The sequence below is a fragment of the Callithrix jacchus genome, chromosome 4 (genome assembly GCF_049354715.1).
Source record: "Callithrix jacchus isolate 240 chromosome 4, calJac240_pri, whole genome shotgun sequence".
NCBI classification, from domain to species: Eukaryota; Metazoa; Chordata; class Mammalia; order Primates; family Cebidae; genus Callithrix; species Callithrix jacchus.
In genome coordinates this window covers 38315443-38325095 of record NC_133505.1, presented here as the reverse complement: position 1 = coordinate 38325095, position 9653 = coordinate 38315443, and positions in this window count along the sequence as shown.

Below are 9653 nucleotides of genomic sequence, written 5' to 3'. Positions count from 1 at the left end.
CAATCTTTCTGGCTGTCACAATGCCTGCACCAGTTCCAGGACAGACACCAGCAACTCCACCCCTACTATCAACAGAGTACACCGTCAGTCTACAGAATGGCAGAAAATATTACAAACTATGTATCCGACAAAGGTCTAATATCCAGAATCTGTGAGGAATTTAAACAAATTACAAGCAGAAAACAAACAACCCCATTAAAAAGTAAGCAAAGGACATGAGCAGACTTTTATCAAAAGAAGCCATATGCACAGCCAAGAAGCATATATAAACACACTAATCATTAGAGAAATATAAATCTAAACCACAATGAGATACCATCTCACACAAGTCAGAATAGCTATTATTAAAAAGTCAAAAATTACAGATGCTGGTAAGGTTGGAGGAAAGAGGGAATGCTTATACACTGCCAGTGGGAATGCAAATTAATTAGTTTGGCCATTATGGAAAGCAGTTTGGCGATTTTTCAAAGAACTTAGGGCTGCCATTTGACCCAGCAATCCATTTATTGGGTATATTCCCAAAGGAATAAAAATCATTCTGCCTTAAAGACACATGCACGTGTATGTTCTCTGCAATATTATTCAGAATAGCAAAGACATGGAATCAACCTAAATGCCCAGCAGTGGTAGACTAGATAAGGAAAATGTGGCACATCTACACTGCAGAATACTACACAGACATAAAAAAGGACAAGGTCATGTCCTTTGCAGCAATACGAATGGAACTAGAGGCCATTATTTTGATAACTAACACTGGAACAGAAAACCAAACACCACGTGTTCTCATGTATAAGTGGGAGCTCAGCAGTGAGTACACATGGACTCAAAGATGGGAACACTAGACACCAAGGCCTACTTGAGGATGGAGGATGGAGAAGAGTGGGAATTAAAAAACTTCCTATCACGTACCATGTCTGTAACCTGCTTGGTGAAATAATCTGTATGTCAACCCCCCCTGACACGCAATTTAAATAGATAACAAGCCTGCACATGTACCAGTGAACCTAAAAGTTAAAAATTAAATTAATAAAAAATAGAATGTAACACTCATTTGTGATGAAAATTATCATTACATAGGAATAGTAGGCAAGTTCTTCAATTTGATGTAAAACTTAGGCTTCTATGTAAAACTACAACTCACATCATATTTGAAGATGAAAATTGATTATCCTCTACCTAAGAACTGAAAACCAGCAAAGATGTTATGGAGGCCCTGGCCAGAGCATTAAGCCAAGAAAAACAAATGAAAGGCTTATAAATGAAAGAGAAGTAAAGGGTCCTAGTTTGCAGGTGATGATGTCATTGCCTAGGTTGCCTTCCAGGGTTTTTACTCCAGGGTTTTTACAGTTTTGGATTTTACATTTAAGCCTTTAATCCATCTTGAGGTGATTTTGGTATATGGTGTAAGAAAGGGGTTCAGTTTAAATCTTCTGCATATGGCTAGCCAGTTATCCCAGCATCATTTATAAATAGGGAATGCTTTCCCATTGCTTGTTTTTGTCAGATTTTTCAAAGATCATAGTTGTAGGTGTGTGGTCTTATTTCTGGGTTTTCTGTTCTGTTCCATTGGTCTATGTGTCTGTTTTTGTACCTGTATCATGGTATTTTGCTTACCATAGCCTTGAAGTATAGTTGAAGTCAGATAGGGTAGGCTGGGAGTGGTGGCTCATGCCTGTAATCTCATTATTTGAAAGGCTGAAGTAGGTAGATCACAAGGTCAGGAGTTTGAGATCAGCCTGGCCAACATGGTGAAACCCCATCTCTACTAAAGATACAAAAAATTAGCCTGGCATGGTGGTGTGTGCCTGTAATCCCAGCTACTTGGCAGGCTGAGGCATGAGAATTGCTTTAACCCAGGAGGCAGAGATTGCACTTAGCAGAGATTACACCATTGTACTCCAATGTGGGAGACAGGGTGAAACTCTGTCTCAAAAAAAACAGAAAAGAGAAAAGAAATCAGTTTGATGCCACCAACTTTGTTCCTTTTGTTTAGGATTGCCTTGACTATTCTAAAATAGCTCTTTCTAGTTCTGTGAAGAATGTCAGTGGTAGTTCAATAAAAGTAGCACTGAATCTACACATTGCTTTGGGCAGTATGGCCTTTTTCATGATATTGATTCTTCCTATCCATGAGCATAGGTAGTTTTTCCATTTGTTTGCATCATCTCTGATTTCCCTGAACAGTGGTTTACGGTTCTCTTTGTAGAGATCTTTTATCTCCCAAGTTATCTGTGTTCCTAGATATTCTATTCTTTTTGTGGCATTTGCAAATGGGAGTTCATTCCTGAATTGGGTCTCAGCTTACCTGTTGTTGGTGTGTAGAAATGCTAGTAATTTTCTCACATTGATTTATCCTGAGACTTTGCTGAAGTTGTTTATCAGCTTAAGAAGCTTTTGAGCAGAGACTACGGGTTTTTCTGGATATAGAATCATGTCATCTGCAAACAGGAATAGTTTGACTTCCTTTCTTCCTCTTTGAATACTTATGTATTTCTCTTGCCTGATTTCCCTGGCCAAAACTTCCAATACTATGTTGAATAGGAGTAGTGAGAGAAGGCATCCTTGTCTTGTGCTGGTTTTCAAGGGGAATGCTTCCAGCTTTTGCCCACTCAGTATGATGCTGGCTGTGGGTTTATCACAGATGGTGTTTAATATTTTGAGGTGTGTTCCTTCACTACCTAGTTTATTGAGAGCTTTTTAAAAACATGATTAGATGTTGAATTTTATCAAAAGCTTTTTCTGTGTCTACTGAGATAACCATGTGGTTTTTGTCTTTAGTTCTGTTTATGTAATCAAGCACATTTATTGATTTACATATTTTGTTTTGTTTTTTGAGACGGAGTTTCGCTCTTGTTACCCAGGCTGGAGTATAATGGTGTGATCTCGGCTCACCACAACCTCCGCCTCCTGGGTTCAGGCAATTCTCCTGCCTCAGCCTCCTGAGTAGCTGGGACTACAGGCATGCGCCACCATGCCCAGCTAATTTTTTGTATTTTTAGTAGAGAAGGGGTTTTACCATGTTGACCAGGATGGTCTCAAGCTCTTGACCTCATGATCCACCTGCCTCGGCCTCCCAAAGTGCTGGGATTACAGGCTTGAGCCACCGCGCCTGGCCTGATTTACATATTTTGAACCAACCTTGCATCCTGGAGATGAAACCTACTTGACTATGGTGGATGAAGCTTTTTGACGTGCTGCTGGATTCAGCTAGCCAGCATTTTGTTGGAAATTTTTGCATCAATGTTCATCAAGAATGGTGGCCTGAAGTGTTGTTGTTGTTGTATCTCTGCCACATTTTGGCATCAGGATGGTGCTGGCCTAATAGAATGAGTCGAAGAGGAGTCACTCCTCCACATTTTTTGGAAATAGTTTCAGTAGGAATGGTATCAGCTCTTCTCTGTACATCTAATAGAATTCACCTGTCAATCATCTTGTCCTGGACTTTTATTTGTTGGTAGGCTATTTATTACTGCCTCAATTTCAGAACTGTTTGGGGATTCAATTTCTTCCTTGTTTAGTCTGGTGGGCTGGTGTATGTGTCCAGGAGTTGATCCTTGTATTCTAGATTTTCTAGTTTATGTGCGTAGAGGTGTTCATATTTTCTGGTGGTTGCTTATGTTTCTGTGGGGTCAATTATAATGTTCCTCTTATTTCCCTGGCCAAAACTTCCAATACTATGTTTCTGTAAGGCCGGTTGCCTCACTGAGAGGCCGGACACACCCACCTCTGCACTAACCACCTGACTGCACCCGGCACCAGGCTCTGCACTCAGCACCTAGCTCTGCCACATGGCTCCCCTGGAAGACTCTGGCTGATGCAATCCTGGCCGGCTCTCACACCAGAAAACCCACCCAACAACCTGCCAACCAATGGCAGCCCACCCCATCCCACTCCCACTCCCCTGGAGCCAATCAGAACACCCAGCTGTTGCTCATTCCTCATAGTCATAAAAGCCCGCAGCCCCAGGAAGTCAGCGCAACTTCTCTGACCCCCTTTCCCCAGACCATAGAACCTCACCTGGGAGCTGAATAAATTGGCATTTAATTTTCTTATACTGGCCTCAGTTTCCTCATTTTAAACTCGGCAATAACCCTTACAAGTGGTGCCAAAACCCCCACCTTAGCTGCAGTTCCCCTCAGGTCCAGGTTCAATCTGTCACAATCACCTATGGGACCCAGCACCATCTTAATGGATATCCTCTTGTTCCAAGTACACCTGCAAAATTTCTCTCTCTGCTATGAGACAGCCAGCAGCTCCTGGCCAAAGAAACTCCCTTACCACCCTTGGCCCCTCCACCATCCTCCTCCTTTTCTGACCCTGACCCACCTGAAGAACTCCTTTCTACCCCCCCGACCCACAAACCCTCTGCCATATCCAGAACCTAAACCCCCTCCAGCTCCTCCTCTTCCTAGTCCCAACCTAGCCTCTCCTGTCAGTGCTCACACCCACTTGCACTGTGCTCCTAACAAAGAAACCTCCCTCCTTTGCCCTCTTCGCGAAGTCGCTGGAGCAGAAGGCATTGTTCGCGTACATGTTCCCTTCTCCCTCTCTGATCTATCAGCCATTGAGAAATGCCTAGGGTCATTTTCCACCAATCCTACTGCTTACACCAAAGAATTCCACTACCTCACCCAGGCTTATGACCTCACCTGGCATGATACCTATGTGATTCTGCCCTCCACCCTCACCCCAGATGAGCGTGACCACATCCTTACAGCAGCCTGGGTGCACGCTAATCAGGTACATCTCACAGACAATCAAATGCCAGTAGGTGCAGAAGCGGTCCCCGAGGCTGACCCTAATTGGAAGTATCAAACTGGTCAAGATGGCCACTGTCGCCATGACCAAATGCTACAGTGCCTCCTAGTGGGCATGCAAAGTGAAGCCCAAAAGGTAGTTAATTATGATAAATTAAGGGAAATAACTCAGGGTCCTACTGAAAACCCCGCCACCTTCCTCGAGTGATTAACTAATGTTATGATCCTTCATACCCGGCTGGACCTGGCCTCTTTACTGGGGGCTACAGTCCTAGCCACCCATTTCACCTCTCAGTCAGTGGCTGACATTAGAAAGAAACTTAAAAAGGCTGAGGAGGGCCCCCAAACTCCCATACAAGACCTGGTAAACATGGCATTTAAAGTTATTAATGGCTGAGAGAAAAAGGCTGAGGCCACTCGCCAGGCCCATCTACAGCAAAAGGTAAGCCTCCAAACCCAAGCTCTTGTGGCAGCCCTGAGGCCAGCAGCCCACCAGGTGCCTGGTGGAGGGGATCCATCTAAACCCGCCAAGAACTCTGGAGGCATTCCGCCTGGGCCCTGTTTCAAGTGTGGTCAGGAGGGACACAGGGCACATCAGTGTGCATGTCTCCGACCACCTACCAAGCCCTGCCTGGACTGCAAGCAGCTTGAACATTGGCATAGTGATTGTCCATCCCAGACTACAGGCCCACCCCCCGCACCTCTATGTGGAGGGCAGGCTGGTCCACAGGAAGCAATCCCATTTCTTGAACTTCTCCACCTTCTGGACGACTGATGCAGCCCAGACTCGAAGACCCCCATCAACCTTGCTGAGCCCAGTGTAATGCTGCAGGTAGTGGGTAAGTCCATTTCCTTCTTAGTGGACATGGGGGCTACCTATTCTGTAATGTTTTCCTACCCAGGACTTAGCATACCTTCTCAGGTTTCAGTCATGGGAATTGACAGAAAGCCTTCCTGTCCTAATCAAACCCATCCTTTAGCCTGTGTCCTCGACGGACACCCCTTTTCCCACTCTTTTTTAATTATACCCTCATGCCCAGTCCCCCTTTTAGGATGAGACATTCTCCAGACTGTGGGGGCCACTCTCCAACTCACTGGCCCCCACACTCAAGCCCATCGTCCACCCCCTTCCTACTGCCACTCCTAACTGATGCCACACCCTGTCTTAACTCCTTACCCCAACCCCCTATCCCTCCTGACATAGTTAATCCCCTGGTATGGGATACCTCCAAGCCTGTAGTGGCCAAACATCATCCCGTGGTTAAAATGCTTCTCAAAAATCCTACCCACTTTCCTTCATGTCCTCAGTTCCCCATCTTGAAGGCCCACCGTCAAGGCCTGAAGCCTATCATCACCTGCCTGCTAGCCCAGGAACTACTTATTCCTACCAGTTCCCCTTGTAACACTCCTATCTTGCTGTCCAACAGCTACTGCCTGGTTCAGGACCTGTGCCTTATTAACGAGGCAGTGGTACCCCTCCACCCTGTAGTCCCCAACCCATACACCCTATTATCAAACATTCCCTCCACTACCTCTCATTTTACAGTTCTTGACCTCAAGGATGCCTTCTTTACCATTCCCCTTCACCCTGAGTCCTGCTTTCTCTTTGCCTTCACCTGGACAGATCCTGACACCAAACTGTCACAACAGCTTACCTGGATGGTCCTGCCTCAGGGGTTCCTTAGACAGCCCTCACATTTTTGGACAAGCCTTGGCAGCTGACCTTGGCACCTGCCCCCTTCAACCCAGTCTCCGTCTCCAGTACATAAATGACCTGTTACTTGGTAGCCCCTCCCTCTCCCTATCCCAACAGCATACTGCCACTCTCCTTAACTTTCTCGGATCTTGGGGATATCAAGTATCTCCCTCCAAAGCACAGGTATTAGTCACTTTGGTTGTCTACTTGGGCATTTGCCTCACCCCCAAAACTAAAAGCCTAACAACAGATTGCCGGAAGGCACTTCTTTCACTGCAGCCCCTGGAGACTGCCGACCAGATTGTCTCCTTTTTAGGATTTGTAGGATTCTTCCACCACTGGATACCTAACTTTGCCTCTCTAGCTAAACCTCTGTATGTAATGGCTAAGGACACCCCCACGAGACCTCTCTCCCATCCTGAGATTGTAAGATGGGCTTTTAAAACCCTCCAAACTGCTCTGTCCACTGCATCCCCACTTCATCTGCTGGACCTCAATCTCCCCTTTTATCTGTTCACTGATGAAAAACAGGGCATTGCTCTCAGGGTTCTAACCCAACCCCTGGGTCCTGTGTTCCACCCTGTAGCCTACTTATTGAAGCAACTTAACCCCATAGTCAGGAGGTGGCAGCCTTGCCTGCGGGCTAGGAGCAGCAACAGAACTTACCAAGGAATCCCTAAAACTTACCCTGGGCCAGCCCATCTCAGTGTTCTCTCCTGGCTAGCTTACTTACCTCCTCTCCCACAAATCCCTCACTCACCTAGGGCCTTGCAGCCTAGAGGAGTTCCACCTGCTCTTCATTGAGAATCCTTCAGTCAGTCTTCACCATATTTCCCCACTCAACCCAGCTACCCTGCTTCCTCTTACTTCCCTTCTCCTTTCCCCAGCCCACTCCTGCCCTGAACTAATGGATGCATTTGCCAAACCTCGGGAGGGCCTATTGACCTTCCCCTGCCTAACCCAGACCTTACTTTCTATGTGGATGGAAGTTTAGTAATAACAGCTAATGGGAGGAGAAAGGCAGCCTATGCAGTAGTCACAGATTCAGCCACCCTCGAGGCACATCGCCTCCATTATGGAACCACATCACAAAAGGCAGAGCTCATTGCCCTAACCCAAGCTTTCACACTAGCACAGAGAAAGTGAGCAAATATCTGTACTGACTCAAAATATGCTTTTCTTATTACCCGTTGCCACTCTGCCCTCTGGAGAGAGCAGGGATTCTTTACCACAAAAGGGTCTCCCATAATCAATGCTACACAGACCTTTTACAGGCCTTATCATTGCCCAGAGAGGTTGCAGTCATACACTGCTGAGGACACTGAGCCCAGCATGATGCCATCTCCAGGGGCAATTTGCAGGCAGACACAGCAGCAAGATCTTTAACTAATGCCAAGTTGACCCCTACCCCTGTTCTCTTCCTTACCACAGCCACATAGCCTGTATACTCACCATCAGAAAAACAGGCCCTTATACTAAAGAGGGGAACAGAATCTAATCAGGCCTGGATTTTCCTAAATAACAGAATCGCCCTTCCCCAGGAACAGGCCCCTAAAATTATTGCTGAAATCCACCAATTCTTACATATAGGGCCTCAGGCGTTACACTACTTTGTACAGCCACTCTTTTTCTCACCAGGTCTGCAACAAACAATTGAGCAGGTACACAAGGCATGTATTACTTGCTCTAAGGTCTCACCTCAGGGAGACTTAAGGCCACAGTTTCCTACTCACCAAATGAGGGGCAACCTACCGACCCAGGACAAGCAAATTGACTTCACTCATATGCCCACTCACAAAAAGCTCCGCTACCTCCTAACTTTTGTAGATACTTTTTCAGGTTGGATTGAAGCCTTCCCCACCTGCTGGGAGACAGCAGACATGGTGGCCTCCCTCCAGCAACAAATCACGTCACTGGCCCAGGTAACTCTCCAGAACTGATGGGCGCTTGACCTGCTGACAGCAGAAAAGGGAGGTACCTGTCTGTTTCTTCAGGAGCAGTGCTGCTATTACATCAATGAAACAGGCCTTGTAGAAGAAAATGTCATCACTCTCTATTGCCTCCAAGAGGACCTCCGCAAGAAGCAGAATGCATCAGTCTTGCCTTCTAACTGGTGGCAATCCCCTATGCTAACCCGGCTAACCCCTATTATCACTCCCATCATAATAGTTTGTCTTCTGTTAATGCTAGCCCCTTTTTTCCTCAGGTTTTCACAGGCCTGCATGAGAGAAATTTCCAGGGTGGCCGTAAACCAGATGCTACTTCACCCCATGTCCAACTCCCAACCGAGGCACCAGCCAACTGACCCTTCTCCTTTGCTTATGAAGCTTAGTTTCACTGGATATCAAATTCTGGGTTGGAAATTCTTTTCTTTAATAATGTTGCATATTGGTCCTCAGTCTCTCCTGCTTGTAGGATTTCTACTGAGGAATCAACTGTTAGTCTGATGGGCTTCCCTTTATAGGTGATCTGGCCTTTCTCTCCGGATGTCCTTGACATTTTTTCTTTCATTTCAACCTTGGAGAATCTGATGAATATGTGTCTTGGAGATGATCTTCTCATGGAGTAACTTATGGGGTGCTCTGCATTTCTGAATTTGAATGTTGGCCTGTCTAGCTATGTTGGGGACGTTCTCATTGATGTCATCCTAAAACGTTTTCCAAATTGGTTCTATTCTTCCCATCTTTTTCAGATACACCAATTTTTCTTAGGTTTGGTTTCATTACATAATCCCATGTGTTTTAGAAATTTTATTCATTCCTTTTCCTCCTTTTTTCTCTATTCTTGGCTTTCTGTCTTATTTCAGAAAGCCAGTGTTCAAGTGCTGAGATTCTTTCCTCCACTTGCTCTATACTGCTATTAATACTTGTGAGTGCATTATGAAATTCCCATAGTGTGTTTTCCAGCTCTGTCAGATTGTTCATGTTCTTCTTTATGCTGGTTCTTTCATCTGTCAGCTCCTGCAATGTTTCATAATGATTTTTAGCTTCCTCGCATTGGATAACATTGCACTCCTTTAGCACAATAAACTTCGTTGTTTTCCATATTCTGAATTCTACTTCTGTTGTTTCAGCCATCTCAACCTTAGCCTGGTTCCAAACCCTTGCTGGGTTTTTGAGTTTTCAACATTCCTTTGCTGATTCCTTATCAACTTTGTGGGCTTATCTACCTTCAATCTTTGAAGTTGTTGACCTTTGAAT